Raw genomic sequence first — 19,769 nt, 5'->3', positions numbered from 1 at the left:
GAAAGGAAAAGCAGAGCAGGAAAGAGAGAGAAGTAGAGCATATGTTAACTGCAGAATGCCAATAAAAATTGCCTAGTGGGCCACATGGTGAAATTGAAGACAGTTTGCTACCTCTGCTTTAGAACAATAATTAAAAGAAACCTGTAAGGGCCCTAAGGTATGTTTTTCCAAATTGCAAGCATTTAGTCAAGCTGCATGCATCTCTTTCTCTCTCTCCCTCTCTTTTAATCTTCCCCTCCTCCTACTTATTTCTCTAGCTATCTTTTAAAAGAAATTACTGAGTTTTATAAAGAAAACTCTGCAAAGTTTTTGGTAAACATATTCCAGAGCTTTAGTACTACCTGGCCCTTGCTAAATGTTTTCATGTGGCAGCAATCATAGAATATATCTGTATATGTTTGCTAAATTCCTGCTTTGTCTCTTAATGTTATTTTGTAAGCATTTCTGTCTTGTTATCTATCTTTTTCTAGTATCTACCATAGTACTATAGAGGTATGAGGATTAAAATATTTAGTGCATGTAAAATTCATTAAAAGGAATGGCACATACTTACTCTTCCATAAATTATAGCCTTGTTATATGCCCTTTTCTAAGCTCAGAAATATCTTTTTATAGAGACCCAGAAGAAATTACTGGGTATGAACATTTTTTTTGTATAAACATTTGAAGGTCTTAGTACGAAGTTTTTTTTTTTTTTTTTTTTTTTTTGATATTTGATACATTGCTTTTCAAAGAGTCATTTTCACTTTCAATGCCACTAGCATTGTTTGAGAGTGTCCGTTTCACTGACCCTCGTTAGCATGTGTAATTTATGATTTTTTTAAAAGCTGGTATTTTTTTAATTGCATTATGTGTACCTGTGTGTGTGAAAGAGAGGGGAGGATTTACCTGTAACCTAATTCCCATATATTTTTTGAGATTTTAATATTTTCTTATTGTTTTACATGGGCCATTTCATGTAGTATGAGCTGCAAATATATGTCTAGCATTTTTTCTCTTTAGTTTGGCTCTGGGTCTTAAAAAACTTAGAAATGTTTTTCGTTTACTTGAGGTCTTATCTATTGTTATCTCAATCCTTCCTCCCCCTTTCCTTCCTAATTCCTGTCATTTCTATCATTCCTATATTACAAAGCATACAATGTTTATGATTAATTCCTGTGTTCATTTCTGTTTTATTTCTACAGTTAAACCTATTTAGTGCCCACTAGTGTCTCTTTGCCATAGTTCCTCAGTTATCTCTTTGTTAGAGGAAGTTTATCCTCTGGTAGTTTCATTAAGAAAGGCTCATGGGAAACATCCTCTCTGAATTCTTCAATGTTCAAAACTGTGTGTATACATGTGTGTTTTAAGAGCCTTATTCCTGGAGGGATATAAAATCTTTGCATCACCCTTTACTTCCTTGAGTGTTTTGTAGATGTTGTTCGACCCTCTTCTGGTGTTAAAAGTATCAGAGTGAAGAAGCCAACTGCATTTAATTTGCCATTATTCTGATCTTCTTTGTGGGACTCTAATAATACTCGAATATGAAGGATGTTTCATCTTCTTTCCCTACATCCTATAGCTATTTTTTTTTTAAACTAAGCTTCGTTTCGTCTTAGTTTTGTTTGTTTTCTCTTTCTATCCTCTGAATCTCCTACTGTGTTTTCCACAGTAGCTATTTCCACTTGTTTTCCTTCCAATTTTGTGCTCATTTCTCTGGTAATTTGCAGGGGGGTTGGTATTAAATTGAACTTTTCATTTTGAGATAATTGTGGATTCATAGGCAGCTGTAAGAAATAATGAAGAGAGAACCCATGGAACCTTTACCCAGAAATCCCCCTATGATAACATCTTGTAAAACTATGACACAATACAATACCACACTATAATATGATACTATACCCAGGACAATGACATGGATACAGTTAAGATACAGGAAGTTCCCATCAACACAAAGTTCCTTCACGTTGCCCTTTTATTGCCATATCCACGTAATTCTTTTTTTTTTTTTTTTTTTTTTTTTTTTGCGGTACGCGGGCCTCTCACTGCTATGGCCTCTCCCGTTGTGGAGCACAGGCTCTGGACGCTCAGGCTCAGCGGCCATGGCTCACGGGCCCAGCCGCTCCGCGGCATGTGGGATCTTCCCGGACCGGGGCACGAACCTGTGTCCCCTGCATCGGCAGGCAGACTCCCAACCACTGCGCCACCAGGGAAGCTGCCACTTCATTCTTTACTCCATGCTCCCTAACAATCATGACCCTAGCAGCCACTGTATCTATTTGCTCTCTATACTATTGTCATTTCTAGAATGTTATATAAATGAAAGCATACAGTATGTAACCTGTTAAGGTTGACTTTTTGGACTCAGCTTTATTCTCTGGCGATTCATCCAGGTTGTTGCTGTGTCAGTCGTTTGTCCCTTTTTATTGCTGGGTATTCCCTGGGATGTGGGTATCAGGATATGTCACCATCCATCTGCTGAAGAACATCTGAGTTTTTTCCAATTTTTGGCTGTTACAAATAAAGCTGCTAAAAGTATTTATGTACAGTTTTTGTGTGAACATAAAATTTCATTTCTGTGGAATAAATGCCCAGGAGTACAATTGCTGGGTCTTATGGTAATTACATGTTTCATTTCTTAGGAAGCTGCCAAACCATTTTCCAGAGTGGCTGTACCATTTTACATTCCAACTAACAATGTATGAGGGACCCGGTTTCTCTATATCTTCACGAGCATTGGGTGTTGTCAATATTTTTTATTGTAACCTGTCTGATAAGTATGTAGTTATACCTCATTGTGGTTTTATTTTGCATTTTCCCAATAGATGAGATTAAACATCCTTTCATGTGCTTATTTTCCATTTGTATATCCTTTTCACTGTAATTTCTGTTTATGTCTTTTATCCATTTTAAAAATTGTTATCATTTGATAATTTTCCCTATCTGTATCTGTTTAGACTAAACATGAATTCATATTAATGAATATTTTTATGTGTAACTATTTGTATCTATATTAGACTAAACATGGGTTCCTAGAAATGTGCCCACCTCTAATTCATTTCCACATATGTCAGTAGAGCCTCCTCCCTTTCCTTATCTCTAAAATCCCCTTCAAACAGTAAGAAACCTGACTCCTACCATTTGTCATCCATTTACTTTATTATTAATTCCAGTAAACATTTATAAGGTATCAGAATTATTAACCAGTGCCCCTGTAGGAAATAACTTTATCAACTAAAATATAGTGCTTATTTATAGTTTCTCTTGTCTTTCATCTTAAAGACTCCACTCAGTTACAGCTACCTAGATCAGCACATTCTGCTCAACCCTTAAAATTACCTAGATCAGTACCTTCTGTTCAACCCCTTCAGTGAGTTGTTTTGTATATTTGTAATGCACTTGTTTTGTTACAGCCTTCATTGATACGTAGATGTTCTTTATCAAGCTGAGGAAGTTCCCTTACATTGCTAGTTTGCTGAGTCTTTATCATGAATGGATGTTGGATTTTGTCATGTGGGTGTGGTTTTATTCTCCAAGTGTTTTGAGATTTTCCTCTTTCTATTATTTATTTCTATATGTTTTGATTCCATTTTAGTCAGAAAACATGCTATCTATGGTTTAAATTTTTTTAAATTTGTTAACATCTGTTTCATGAGAAAGAATGTGGCCTATTTTGGTAAATGTATATATTTCACGGGCTCTTGAAAAGACAGTGTATTCTGATACTAGTGGATTGAGTGTTCAACAAATGTGAACTAGATCTTGTTGATTGTTGGTATTGTTGACTTCTCCTATATCCTTGCTGATTTTCTGTCTTCTATCCATTGTTGAGAGAAAGAGAGATGTTGTAATTTCAGACTATAATTTTGGACATGTCTATTTTTTCTTTCAGTTTTATCAATTTTTGCCTTGTTGTTTGGTGCATATATAACTTTTGTGTTTCCCCTTCATTCCTAAGGATATTTTCACTGGATATTTTTATACAATTCTGGGTTAACAGTTCTCGTCTTTCAGTTCTTAAAAATGTGGTACCTCGTCTTTCTGGTCTTAGTTTCTGGTGATAAATCCCCTGTACATTTGAACTGTCTTTCTCCTATAGGTAAGGTATTGTTTTCTCGTTGCTTCTTTCAATTCTTTTCTTTGTTTTTCATTTTTAGTTTGACTCTGATATGCCTTGGTCGGTACTCTTTGGGGGTTTGTCCTTTGGGCCTTTAATAAGCGTCTTTTTTTTGTAAAGAGTTTGTTTTTTTTCCAAATTTTTATTTTTTGGCCACAGCATGTGGGATCTTAGTTCCCTGACCAGGGATCGAACCCATGCCCCCTGCAGTAGAAGTGTAGAGTCATAACCACTGGACCACCAGGGAAGTCCCCCAGCTAAGCTCCTTTAAGGTTCATGTCTTTTGCCAAATTGGGAACTTGGTCCATTATGTCTTTGAATGCCTCTTCAGCCCCACTCTCTTTCTCTTATGCTTATGAGATTCTGATGACAAACATGTTAGGTCTTTTGTTATAGTCCCACGGGTCCTTTAGGCTCTGTTCTTTTTTTTTTTTTTTTCCCCAGTCAATTTTCAGATTGGTTAGCTTCTGTTGTTCTCTCTTCAGGCTCACTAGTTCTTTCCTCTTTTCCTTTCATTCTTCTGTTGAGCCTGCCCACTGAGTTATTTGGTTTTAAAGGAGTCATTTCAGTTATTATACTTCTCACGTTCGAGACTTTCCATTTGGTCCTTTTCTGTATCTTTTATTTCTTTGCTGAGCGTTTTCTACTTTGTACACTGGTTTCCTCTGTGTTGATAACTGCTGACTGAAGCACTTGTATGATGATTTGCCGGATAATCCCAACACTGCTCTCATCTCAGTGTGCGTGTTTACTGACTGCCCTGTTTCAAAGGAGAGATTTTTCTTCTTCTTGGTATAATGGGTGATTATTTTTCCATTGAAACCTGACCATTTGAGTCACTAGGTGACTCTGGATCGTTTTTAAGCCTTTTATTTTAGGTGGTCTCTTCTGACACCATTCCAGTAGGGGAAGGAGGGGTGCCTCCTTACTGCTGGGGGGGGGGTGGAAGTCCAAGTTCTTCTCACTGTGTCTATTGACATTCAACATGGGAAGAGCTTCTCATTGCTGCTAGGCGGTAGTAGGATTTCTAGTCTCTCACTAGACCTCTGATGGTAAAACCCTGGTTGGGAGGGTGCCTTGTTCTTGATCTCTATATGTGGCCTCCACTGATACCACAAGGTAGGAGAAGCATTATCGATGCCTAAAAGGCATGAAACTCCTGACTCTGTTCTGTGATACTACCCAGCAGGGACACTTGAGTTGCTTCTAACTTGGCCTTTGCTGTCCTGGCTGGAGCAGGGGCCACAGTTGTTTCGTATGTTATTTGGCTGGAGTATAGTGGCCGTTATTTAAATGTGTCTTGTCCCCTTTCCTGATCCTTTGGCTAGAGAGAGCAGGCTTTGGTTGGGTCCTAGTTTTGTCTGCACGCTTTGGCTTTTCTGGATTGCTGGCTTTTCCAATATTCAGTCTGATATATATGAGGCAAAATAAACGAACAAAAAATCAACCAGGGAACACAGCACTGTGTTATTCCTTGGGTCCCAAGATCCTTAATGAGCCTGCCATCTTCTCTTCAACTTTCAGAATCTTCCTATGATTGTTTTATAGATAGATAGATCTCCAGAGTTTTTAGCTGTCCTTAGTGGGAGGAATATTGAAAAGTACATCTACTTCATCTTGCCATAAGTGAAGTCCCTCCTAAATTTTTGTGTTTGTATTCTACTTCTATTCTAGGTTCTATTCATACACATCCCATTTTATATCCTCTTTTTTTTTTTATCCCTCATTGTTTTCCCTAAATTCTTGCATTTATTCAGTGTTCTTGCATTTTTCTTTGTGGTCTTCCTAGTAGTGGTTGCTACCTCACATTTTCAGAATACTCCGTGATATTTTTAGCTGTAATTTTTTTCTGCTTTGTGACAATATTTTATGGTAAATGGGTTTTCTAAATCTATTAACAGTTTGCTGTTCTTTGCTGCAGCTTTCACGTTATATCTTTGTGCTGATGCATGTCTAGAACTTTCTTATTACTCATCTGAGTGAGTTGGCTATTTGCAGATTTGTTGTGGTGGAAGTGTTCAGAATGGGGAAGAGCAGGGGAAGCCCTCCAGGTTCGCAGACTGAAAGCTGTCTCCTTCGTTACTACCACAGGGACAAATATGCAGATACGGCACTCCTAAAAATGTGGTATTGATGTGATTATTCGTAGAGGCCCACCTCGTCTGCTCCTGTAAATTGAGCCAAGTCAAAGAGTTTTCTCAGTTGCCAACCCTGTCTACTACACTTTCTGACCCCTTATTGCCAATGCCGGATATAATTCTTTCACCACAGGGAGAGGCTCTCACCTTCAGGAAGGGTATCATTCCTGACTCTTTCTGATATCCACTGTTGCTGGGCCCTCTCAATCATCTCATTTTTTAAAAATTTCCTCACTTTTTCCCTATCTAAGCTGTTTCAGCAGATCATATACGTGTCTCTGTGCTACATCTATACCTTAGCTTCATTGTAAATGGAGTTTGCAGACTTTTTTCCCCGACTTCTTGTTGCTGTTATATGATTTCCAAGAGGAGAAAGTGAAAAAAATGCTGACTTCGGGAGGTATTTTCATAGTGGAAATTTTTAACCTGCGTTTATTGAGTACCTAATGTTTCAGCCTTTCATTTTCATACTTCAGAAGAATCAAAAGAAGACATATTGGAAGATGAGATAGCAGAGAACATGTTAATAGGGTTTGTTCGGGGGTAACAATTTTCAGTTGGCAATTTAGCCTTCATGAAAATATTTTCTAGAAAATCCACAGAAATTTCTTTTGAGTTAACTAAGCATTATCTCCGATTCATCCTTTGACTAGTTGGTGATTTCAGGTAAAGTGCTTTCAAAATTTCTGTGTGAAGCATTTATTATATGTTGGAATGAAGTTATAGATGTCCAATACACTAATTGCTATTGCTTCTCATGAACTCCAACATAACGCTTATGTTGGAAGCTTGAACTGGTATCCTTATTTTAGAGTTTCAGTTTGATAAGGAAAGAAACGTTCTACATATATAATGGTGCTATGCAGTTTGACTGAATCCATCAGACACCTTGTCACAGAAGGTTTTTTATAGGTCCTTCTCTGACAAAATGGGACTGGCACACAGCAAGAGGTGCTGCTTATTTTTCATTATTGATTCTAGGATTCCTAATTCACTACCTCTTTCGGTGGGCAAAATAGGAGAGTCTATATGCATTTTATTCATCCAGAGCCATGCTCTGGATTCAGCCCACAATAAAAATTTGAAAGCTATAGAAAATTATACAGGCTAAATAAAGGTCATCTACAGATTTTCCACTCAGACATGTCACACTGTTAATGTTCTAGAATATTTCCTTTCAGTCTTTTTCCGTGCATTTTTACTTAATTGGCATCATGCTGTTCATGTAATTTTACTTCTTTGCTTTTATTTGGTTTAATATTAAATGTTATTCTGTGTCATTAAAAATCTTCACAAATGTCATTCTAGTCATTGAATATTACTCACTCTTGCTTAAGTAAATAAAAGTGGACCACAAGAAAGCAAAGGCATACCATTCTTGGACAGCAAGATGTATCAAAAAATGTCAATCATCCAAAAATTAGTACATTAATATATAAGTAAAACATCATCTGAATTAGAAGTTCAAAACTTCTTTCAAACTATTTTTGGAAAGAGTGGAAGGAAAAAGTTCAAACTCTCTTAATATCCATGTGGAAGAGTACACGTTCAAAATATCTAAAAATTGTGTTTGAAAAATTACATGAGGTGATTAACTTCTAGAAATTAAAATCTGTATTTTAGTATGATAATCAAAATCTTAAAATATTAGCAGAGGAACAGACAAATATGTGGAGAAATATATCTGAGTATACTTAGAAAACTAAAATATAAAGAATATGACATTTTGATTCAGTAGAGAAAGAGTGGTTTATTTATTTATTAAATGTGCTTTCAAAACTGGCTATCCACCTGGATAAACAGCAGTCTTGGACCCCACCCCCAGCCCAAGCTCACAAATAAACAGAAATAAATTCCAGGTAGATAAAAACGTTAAATGCTTTTTAATAAAACTAAAAACCTGGTTAAGAGAATTTAGATGAATGTTTTTATAACTTTAGGGTGAAGGAAAGCAACTTGAGCAAGACAGAAAACTCAGAGCCATAAAAGAAAAGATACATTTAAATCCATAAAGTATTTTTGTATGTTAAACTATACTAAAACCAAATCAAAAGACAAATGAGAAGCTGGAGGAAAATGTTGCAACACAGATGACAGGAAAAAAATTTTAGCTATAGTATTATAAAATACATACAATTACATAAGCAAAAGTATTGTGGCCCAATAGAAAAATGTTCATGATAAGCAATTGACAGAAGAGGAAATTCAAAAGGCCAATAAACATGAAAGAATGAATTATTTCATTAATAACAGTGTGATACTACTTATCACCCATTGGATTGGCAAAAATTTAATAAGGAGCTGGTGAGTACAAGGAGGCAAGTCACTCTCACACACTACTGGTGGGAAAGTTTATAGGTATAGACCTTAAAAAAGGAATACGGAAATATGCATTTCAAATTAAAAAGTACATCCCCTTTGACCTAGCTACTCCACTCCTAAGAAACTTTTCCATTAAAATAAAAATCGCTCATGTGTAGTTATATATGTAGGATGTTTATTTCAGCATGGAGTGGCAAAATAAAAACAAAAACCTGTTTACACTGAATGCCAATAAATAGGAGAATGGTTAAAATAAAGTATGTTTCACTCATATTAGGAATGTCATTCAGCTAATAAAAAAGAATGATTTAGAATTGTACCTGGTGACCCATGTCCATGATGTCTGATGTTGAGTGAGAAAAGCCAGTTATTGGTAAATGTCTATAGAAAGATCACATTTATATAAAAATAAGCAAAGACAAAAATGTTGTCTTCATGTGAATTGAATTTGTACATTAACTTCTCTGAGCCTGGAGAAAGGTGAAGAAAGGTACAAACACATTGGTAAATTGGCTAATCTTAATGGGGTCAGAATGAGGTAAGAAACACCAAGACAGTAGCAAAACAGAAACAGACTGATGGTATGTTTTCTAAAATTTAAAATATCAAGTTCTAATTTATTGTAACTTTGCCTAAGTTGCATATACATGCAGAAGTACTGAAGGATTCTCCATAAAAATGGAAACATGGATTGGGTGATGAAATTCCAGAAAATTTTCCTTTGGGTTGTCATTGTTATTCTCATAGCATAGGTTTGAACTAAATTCTTTAAAAATACCATTCATTTTTATGACCACATTCTATTTTACTTGTATCCAAAATGTGGGCTGTGAACAACTTTGTATGTAAATCATCCATATTTCAGAGTATTTTCTTAGAAAACATTTCAAAAGCATAAATATAAGACTAAGATATACAACTACTTTGAAAGTTCTCAATATCTGTTGCCAAATGCTTTTAGAAATTATTCCTACCATATACTATTCAGGTTTTAAGAGAATAATACTTCCGAATTCTGCTTGCTTTTATTCCTCTATTAGTTTCTGAATTGATCGTGCTAGTTCTTACATTTTTTGTCTGACATTTTTTGGAGAGTATTTTGTTTTTAAAATTCAAACTCTAGTGTGTACACACTTAAAAACAACTGTAGTAATTTAAAATATGCAATTCATTGAAAAAAAAGGGCAAGCTCTATTAAGACTAATCAATAACCCACTGTTATGGAGAAACGTATTGCTAGCATTTTTTTGTCTATCATTCCCATCATATCATGCTGTTAATCCTTGTCAAGGGGAATTGGCAATATCTAACAAAATTACGTATGCATTTACTTTGTAAATATGGCAATCCCATTTCTAAGAATGTTCCTTAAAGTACATTGGTAAAAGTGTGAAATAGAGGACCTGCACGGAAGGGGAGAGGCAGCACCTCGAACAGAGGGCCTCTGGAGTGTGGAGTTCTGGAGTTTGGAGCCGTGTGGCTGACAGGGTCTTGGCGCTCTGGCTGGGTGTTAGGCCTGAGCCTCTGAGGTGGGAGAGCCGATATCAGGACATTGGACCACCAGAGACCTCCCGGCCCCACGTAATATCAATCAGTGAGGGCTCTCCCAAAGATCTCCATCTCAACACTAAGACCCAGCTCCACTTAAAGACCAGCAAGCTCCAGTGCTGGGCGCCCCATGCCAAACAACTAGCAAGACAGGAACACAACCCCACCCATTAGCAGAGAGGCTGCCTAAAATCATAATACATTCACACCCCAAAACACACCACCAGACGTGGTTCTGCCCACCAGAAAGACAAGATCCACCCCCATCCACCAGAACACAGACACCAGTCCCCTCCACAAGGAAGCCTACACAAGTGACTAAACCATCCTTACCCACTGGGGGCAGACACCAAAAACAACGGGAACTATGAACCTGCAGCCTGAGAAAAGGAGACCCCAAACACAGTAAGTTAAGCAAAATGAGAAGACAGAGGAATACACAGCAGATAAAGGAGCAAGATAAAAACCCACCAGACCAAACAAATGAAGAGGAAATAGGCAGTCTACCTGAAAAAGAATTCAGAGTAATGATAGTAAAGATGATCCAAAATCTTGGAAATAGAATGGAGAAAATACAAGAAATGTTTAACAAGGACCTAGAAGAACTAAAGAGCAAACAAACAGTGATGAACAAAACAATAAATGAAATTAAAAATTCTCTAGAAGGAATCAATAGCAGAATAACTGAGTCAGAAGAACGGATAAGTGACCTGGAAGATAAAATAGTGGAAATAACTACTGCAGAGCAGAATAAAGAGAAAAGAATGAAAGGAATTGAGGACAGTCTCAGAGACCTCTGGGACAATATTAAACGCACCAACATTCAAATTATAGGGGTCGCAGAAGAAGGAAAAAAAAAGGGACTAGGAAAATATTTGAAGACATTATAGTTGAAAACTTCCCTAATATCGGAAAGGAAATAGTTAATCAAGTCCAGGTATCACAGAGAGTCCCATACAGGATAAATCCAAGGAGAAACACACCAAGACACATATTAATCAAACTATCAAAAATTAAATACAAAGAAAAAATATTAAAAGCAGCAAGGGAAAAGCAACAAATAACATACAAGGGAATCCCCATAAGGTTAACAACTGATCTTTCAGCAGAAACTCTGCAAGCCAGAAGGGAGTGGCAGAACATATTTAAAGTGATGAAAGGGAAAAACCTACAACCAAGATTACTCTGCCCAGCAAGGATCTCATTCAGGTTCGACAGAGAACTTAAAACCTTTACAGACAAGCAAAAGCTAAGAGAATTCAGCACCACCAAACCAGCTTTACAGCAAATGCCAAAGGAACTTCTCTAGGCAGGAAACAAAGAGAAAGAAAAGACCTACAATAACAAACCCAAAACAATTAAGAAAATGGTACTAGGAACATACATATCGATAATTACCTTAAATGTAAATGGATTAAATGCTCCAACCAACAGACATAGACTGGCTGAATGGGTACAAAAGCAAGACCTGTATATATGCTATCAAGAGACCCACTTCAGACCTAGGGACACATACAGATTGAAAGTGAGGGGATGGAAAAAGATATTCCATGCAAATGGAAATCTAAAGAAAGCTGGAGTAGCAATTCTCAAATGAGACAAAATTGACTTTAAAATAAAGATTACTACAAGGGACAAGGACACTACATAATGATCAAGGGATCAACCCAAGAAGAAGATATAGCAATTGTAAATATTTATGCACCCAACATAGGCACATCTCAATACATAAGGCAAATGCTAACAGCCATAAAAGGGGAAATCGACAGTAACACAGTCATAGTAGCGGACTTTAACACCCCACTTTGACCAATGGACAGATCATCCAAATGAAAATAAATAAGGAAACACATGCTTTAAATGATACATTAAACTAGATGGACTTAATTGATATTTACAGGACATTCCATCCAAAAACGACAGAATACACTTTCTTCTCAAGTGCTCATGGAACATTCTCCAGGATAGATCATATCTTGGGTCACAAATCAAGCCTTGGTAAATTTAAGAAAATTGAAATCGTATCAGGTATGTTTTCTGACCACAATGCTATGAAAGTAGAAATCAATTACAGGAAAAAAATCTGTAAAAAATACAAACACATGGAGGCTAAAAAAGACACTATTAAATAACCAAGAGATCACTGAAGAAATCAAAGAGGGAATCAAAAAATACCTAGAAACAAATGACAATAAAAACATGACAACCCAAAACCTATGGGATGCAGCAAAAGCAGTTCTAAGAGGGAAGTTTATAGCAATACAATCCTATGTCAAGAAACAAGAAACATCTCAAATAAACAAGCTAACCCTACACCTAAAGCAATTAGAGAAAGAAGAACAAAAAACCCCCAAAGTTAGCAGAAGGAAAGAAATCAAGAAGGAAAGAAATCATAAAGGTCAGATCAGAAATAAATGAAAAACAAATGAAGGAAACGATAGCAAAGATCAATCAAACTAAAAGCTGCTTCTTTGAGAAGACAAACAAAACATAAGCCATTAGCCAGACTCATCAAGAAAAAAAGGGAGAAGACTCATATCAATAGAATTAGAAATGAAAAAGGAGAAGTAACAACTGACACTGCAGAAATACAAAGGATCATGAGAGATTACTGCAAGCAACTATATGCCAATAAAATGGACAACCTGGAAGAAATGGACAAATTCTTAGAAAAGCACAACCTTCTGAGACTGAACCAGGAAGAAACAGAAAATATGAACAGACCAATCACAAGCACTGAAATTGAAACTGTGATTAAAAATCTTCCAACAAACAAAAGGCCAAGACCAGATGGCTTCACAGGTGAATTCTATCAAACATTTAGAGAAGAGCTAACACCTATCCTTCTCAAACTCTTCCAAAATATAGCAGAGGGAGGAACACTCCCAAACTCATTCTACGAGGCCAGCATCACCCTGATACCAAAACCAGACAAAGATGTCACAAAAAGAGAAGACTACAGGCCAATATCACTGATGAACATAGATGCAAAAATTCTCAACAAAATACTATCAAACAGAATGCAACAGCACATTAAATGGATCACACACCATGATCAAGTGGGGTTTATCCCAGGAATGCAAGGATTCTTCAATATACGCAAATCAATCAATGTGATACACCATATTAACAGGTTGAAGGATAAAAACCATATGATAATCTCAGCAGATGCAGAAAAAGCTTTTGACAAAATTCAGCCCCCATTTATGATAAAAACTCTCCAGAAAGTAGGCATAGAGGGAACTTACCTCAACATAATAAAGGCTGTATATGACAGACCCACAGCCAACATCGTTCTCAGTGGTGGAAAACTGAAACCCTTTCCACTGAGATCAGGAACAAGACAAGGTTGCCCAACATCACCACTATTATTCAAAATAGTTTTGCAAGTTTTAACCACAGCAATCAGAGAAGAAAAAGAAACAACAGGAACCCAAACTGGAAAAGAAGAAGTAAAACTGTCACTGTCTGCAGGTGACATGATACTATACATAGAGAATCCTAAAGATGCTACCAGAAAACTACTAGAGCTAATCAATGAATTTGGTAAAGTAACAGGATACAAAATTAATGCACAGAAATCTCTTGCATTCCTATACACTGATGATGAAAAATGTGAAAGAGAAATTAAGGAAACACTCCCATTTACCATTACAACAAAAAATAATAAAATACCTAGGAATAAACCTACCTAAGGAGACAAAAGACCTGTATGCAGAAAACTATAAGACACTGATGAAAGAAATTAAAGATGATACAAACAGATGGAGAGATATACCATGTTCTTAGATTGGAAGAATCAACATTGTGAAAATGACTCTACTACCCAAAGCAATCTACAGATTCAATGCAATCCCTATCAAACTACCAATGGCATTTTTCACAGAACTAGAACAAAAAATTATACAATTTGTATGGAAACACAAAAGACCCTGAATAGCCAAAGCAATCCTGAGAAAGAAAAACGGAGGTGGAAGAATCAGGCTCTGTGACTTTAGACTATCCCAGAAAGCTACAGTAATCAAGACAGTATGGTACTGCACAGAAACAGAAATATAGATCAATGGAACAGGATAGAAAGCCCAGCGATAAATCCACACACATATGGTCACCTTATTTTTGATAAAGGAGGCAAGAATATACAATGGAGAAAAGACAGCCTCTTCAGTAAGTGGTACTGGGAAAACTGGACAGGGACATGTAAAAGAATGAAATTACAACACTCCCTAACACCATACACAAAAATAAACTCAAAATGGATTAACGACCTAAATGTAAGGCCAGACACTATCAAACTCCTAGAGGAAAACATAGGCAGAACACTCTATGACATAAATCACAGCAAGATCCTTTTTGACCCACCTCCTAGAGAAATGGAAATAAAAACAAAAATAAACAAATGGGACCTAATGAAACTTCAAAGCTTTTGCACAGCAAAGGAAACCATAAACAAGACCAAAAGACAACCCTCAGAATGGGAGAAGATATTTGCAAATGAAACAACTGACAAAGGATTAATCTCCAAAACATACAAGCAGCTCATGCAGCTCAATAACAAAAAACAAACAACCCAATCCAAAAATGGGCAGAAGACCTAAATAGACTTTATTCCAAAGAAGATATACAGATTGCCAACAAACACATGAAAGAATGCTCAACATCATTAATCATTAGAGAAACGTAAATCAAAACTACAATGAGATCATCTCACACCAGTCAGAATGGCCATCATCAAAAAATCTAGAAACAATAAATGCTGGAGAGGGTGTGGAGAAAAGGGAACTCTCTTGCACTGCTGGTGGGAATGTAAATTGATACAGCCACTATGGAGAACAGTATGGAGGTTCCTCAAAAAACTACAAATAGAACTACCATATGACCCAGCAATCCCACTACTGGGCATATACCCTGAGAAAACCATAATTCAAAAGGAGTCATGTACCAAAATGTTCATTGCAGCTCTATTTACAATAGCCAGGACATGGAAGCAACCTAAGTGTCCATCATCGGAAGAATGGATAAAGAAGATATGGCACATATATACAATGGAATATTACTCAGCCATAAAAAGAAATGAAATTGAGTTATTTGTAGTGAGGTGGATGGACCTAGAATCTGTCATACAGAGTGAAGTAAGTCAGAAAGAGAAACAAATACCGTATGCTAACACATATATATGGAATCTAAGAAAAAAAAAATGTCATGAAGAACCTAGGGGTAAGACGGGAATAAAGCCACAGACCTACTAGAGAATGGACTTGAGGATATGGGAAGGGAGAAGGGTAAGCTGTGACAAAGTGAGAGAGTGGCATGGACATATATACACTACCAAACGTAAAATAGATAGCTAGTGGGAAGCAGCCACATAGCACAGGGAGATCAACTCGGTGCTTTGTGACCACCTAGAGGGGTGGGATAGGGAGGGTGGGAGGGAGGGAGACGCAAGAGGGAAGAGATATGGGAACATATGTATATGTATAACTGATTCACTTTGTTATAAAACAGAAACTAACACACCATTGTAAAGCAGTTATACTCCAATAAAGATGTTAAAAAAAAAAAGTATATAAAGGTTCACTTTCTTTTTTTATTTTTTTATTGAAGTGTAGTTGATTTACAATGTTATGTTAACTATTGCTGTACAGGAAAATGATTCAGTTATACATATATATAATATATATTATGTATATATATTATATATATATATATATATATATATATACATTCTTTTTTAAAATTCTTTTCCGTTATGGTTTATCATAGGATATTAGTTCTCTGTACTATATAATAGGACCTTGTTGTTTATCCATTCTATATATAAAAAGCTTACATTTGCTAAGCCCAGCCTTCCACTCCAACTCCCCAACCCCCTTCCCCTTGGCAACCACCTCTGTCCTCTATGTGCATGATTCTGTTTCTGTTTCATAGATAGGTTCATTTGTGTCATGTTTTAGATTCCACATATAAGTGATATCATATGGTATTTGTCTTTCTCTTTTTGACTTACTTCATTTAGTATGGTAATCTCTAGGTCCATCATGTTGCTGCAAATGGCACTATTTCATTCTTTTTTATGGCTGAGTAGTATTCCATTGTGTATATGTACAACATCTTTATCCATTCATCTGTCGATGGACATTTAGGTTGTTTTCATGTCTTGGCTATTGTGAATAGGGCTGCTATGAGCATAGGGGTGCATGTATCTCTTTGCTGTGTAGTTTTGTCTGGGGAAACTCCCAGGAGTGAGATTGCTGGATCTTATGGTAATTCTATTTTTAGTTTTCTGAGAAACCTCCATACTGTTTTCCATAGTGGCTACACCACTTACATTCCCACCAACAGTGTAGGAGGGTTAATGAAGGTTCACTTTTTTATTTTCTCTACTTTTGTATGTGTCTGAAAACTTAAATAATAAAACGGAAAACTTATCTGAGATTTCATTTTAATCCAGATATTTCTTTTTACTTTCAAGTTTGATATATTACCTCTTCTTAGTTTTCTCTTTGAAGTGCTCTTTCATAATTCTACTCAAGCATATATTCCCTTAATAACTCAAAGAAATTAACCTCTTAAATACTCATAGGTTATATCAGTGGTTTTCAGTTGGGAGCATTTTGGCAATATCTGGAGATATTTGTAGTTGATACAAGTGTGGGGTACTATGGGCATTCAGCGAATAATTATTTAATTAATTAATTGATGAATAAATGAAAAGCAAAATAATCTGGCGCGGTAAACCAGGAAACCTTTGACAGATCATTGCTCTCCTCTGAGAACCCTAAAACATTTTATCAGAATTTTTTCTCAAGGGGATGCAGTTTTGTTTGTTAGTAGGTAGATATGTGTACAGTAATTTGGAGTTTGAGAGGGTGAGGGTTTTGTGTTGTAATGACTATATCGCAGATCAAAAATGGGTTGAAATTCTGGGATTCTTCGTTCTGAAGTTTTATTCTTAATTCCTACTTGAGCCGATTTTTAAAATTTCCATCACAGGTACTCAAATATGGTTCAAATACACAGCTCTTGGTTTAAATTATATAAATCTCTGAGCCCTTTCCTTTGCAGGCCTTGAGAAGGATTAATTTGAGAGAAAAGTAATTTGAGAGAATATTAGAGAGAAAAGAGTATTTTAGTCATTCTCTAGTTTGGAAGGTGAAAGTTGTTGTTGTGTTTCATGTTGGTTTATTTTTTACTTCTGAATATATGAAAATTGCTCCTTCCTCTCTTTTCCCACTGTTTTCATCCCCTGCCCCTCTTTTCCTTGCTTATAGTCTAATAGGTAACTTCCCTTGATAAATACTTTCTATAGGAAATTAGATGTAGGAAAAATCACAAAGTGTAAATCTCTACGTTTTCCAATAGTTTTCATTTGCATTGTTTACCTTTAAGTTTTATACTTCTCTGAAAATCATAAACCTACAAAATAATTAATTACATATGAAAAGATATACCGTTCTGCTAGTACCTACCAGGGCTTAAATACACGTTACCCTTGTTGACCATTCTGCATGATTAAAAGTGTAGGTGTGTTCTTGTAATTGTTTTCCCTTACAAAAAGAAAAAACAAAACAAAACACCTGTGGTCCTCTCAAGCTTAACAGGTAAAAGCAAGAAGTCATATTGAGAAATAGCTTTCATTTTCATAAATGCTATAATTAACCATTTGAGGAATAAAAGTATTGGCAGTGACCCCTTGTGTTCTTTGAAGTTTCCACGCCCACTTTCTGTATGAATTGGGGTGTTAAGTCCTAGTGTAAGTGCCAATTCTAACTTAGAAATTACAATCTTCCCACTCAGAAATTCCTCCTGCAGTTTCAACAGGAGAAATTAGTCTTCATTTTCCCTCCTGAAAACTGCTGTGTAATATTGCCGGCAGAGAGAAGATGTTTGATTCCACCGCAAAGGTAGCTGGATTTCAGTGGAAGTTCAAGTGGTATCTATGTATAGAATGTAAAAAACCTTAGGCTAACTGTAGATGAAAACGCTGTAAATAGGAAAGGCATTATTACTACGGAAGCATTATTTTAACTTTGCTACAAGTTACAACGAGCCTTTAAATCTGCGCAACAGTATTGCAGCGAGGCATGCTTTCTGCCTTCCATTCTTCACCTCCAACAATTTCTTTCTCTTGTATCAACACTACCTGTCAGTTTTTATTAAGCCAAGTAATTTGAGGCATTTTGAATTTTTTTACACTACATGTCCTTGGTGGGGAGTGAAATGACAAAAAAAAACCCTTGGTTAGAGCTGCAACATTTGAGTACCAGTAAATAAAGGAGCAGAAAGCAATATTAAAAAAAAAAAGAAAAGAAAAAAATAGTCTACTTCAGTCACACTGAGTGTTAAACACGATTCAGTTGCTACCTGCTGATTTAATCATTCCTTTTCAGTTAAAAAATAGAAATTGGAGTGTAATACGCGTGATGAAAAATTTTAATAAAACACATTGGGATTTCTTTTTCTTAATGGAAAATGAAAGTGATCTGAAGGTGGTCAGTGCACCTTTTAAAACCTCCTGAAAGAGGAAAACCAAGTAGTATGAATGCATCAAAGTCTATTTGCAGTTCTATATATTTATTATAATATAGAACTCTTTGGTGTTTACATCCTTAAAATCAGAGAGATAAATACGGGTCACTGTGATGACCTGGGGCCAGCCCTTTGGTTGAGGTATTTTGGCTTTGATCTCTGAGTAGATGAAATAGTTTTGTTCTCCTCTGGACACAAAACCAGTCAGCTCACTCTCAAACTGGAAATAAGGGTCAAAGAGAAGAGCTTGCACACATATTACTGTAAATCCCTTTCCATTGTCACCGGCAAGGAGGAGCACTCGTACCTCTGACTTAGTCAGGGGCCAAGAATACAACATTTTAATCAATAGGTTAAATGAGAAGCATCTTACTCCCTGTCAGAATAAAGAACACGCTTACTCTAAATTAACTTTCCTATCTCATCTAAAGGTGGTAGAATTCAGATTTTCTAATTAAGAGTCCTAGAAGATCAAGAGCTTTTTTTCTTTTTTCTTTTTTTTTCTTTTTTTGGCGGTACGCGGGCCTCTTACTGTTGTGGCCTTTCCCGTTGAGGAGCACAAGCTCCGGACGCGCAGGCTCAGTGTCCATGGCTCACGGGCCCAGCCGCTCCGCGGCATGTGGGATCTTCCTGGACCGGGGCACGAACCTGTGTCCCCTGCATCGGCAGGCAGACTCTCAACCACTGCGCCACCAGGGAAGCCCAAGAGTTTTTTTTTCTAAGTAAGTGTTATCTGATAGAAATCCCTGTGATGATGGAAATGGTCTATATCTGTGCTGTCCCAGTAAGGCAGGCACTAGCCACTGGTGGCTCTTGAGCACTTCTGAAATTATGTTTATGTAATTTCCATTAATTTTAACGGCCCCGTGTGCTAAGTGGTCAACATAATGGATTACACAGTCTAGGCACCAGGGGAATGAGTTTGTCAAAATAGTAGGCATCTCCAACCCAGAGTGTATCCATCTTTTCTAAGGAAAGACTGGACCCATGCACTATGATAGGCAAGATGATGTAGGAGAAAGAGTAGGGGTGACGGAGTCCAGTCACCACAGTTCCAGTCCTGACATACTGCCCTTTGGATAAGTTTTCTTTAAGGCTGAATTTCTGTAAAATAAAAGTAATAATACTTTATTTGT

The sequence above is a fragment of the Mesoplodon bidens genome, assembly GCF_964165515.1.
Source record: "Mesoplodon bidens genome assembly, chromosome: 10".
Classification (NCBI taxonomy): Eukaryota; Metazoa; Chordata; class Mammalia; order Artiodactyla; family Ziphiidae; genus Mesoplodon; species Mesoplodon bidens.
Note: the sequence above shows the minus strand (reverse complement) of the source record.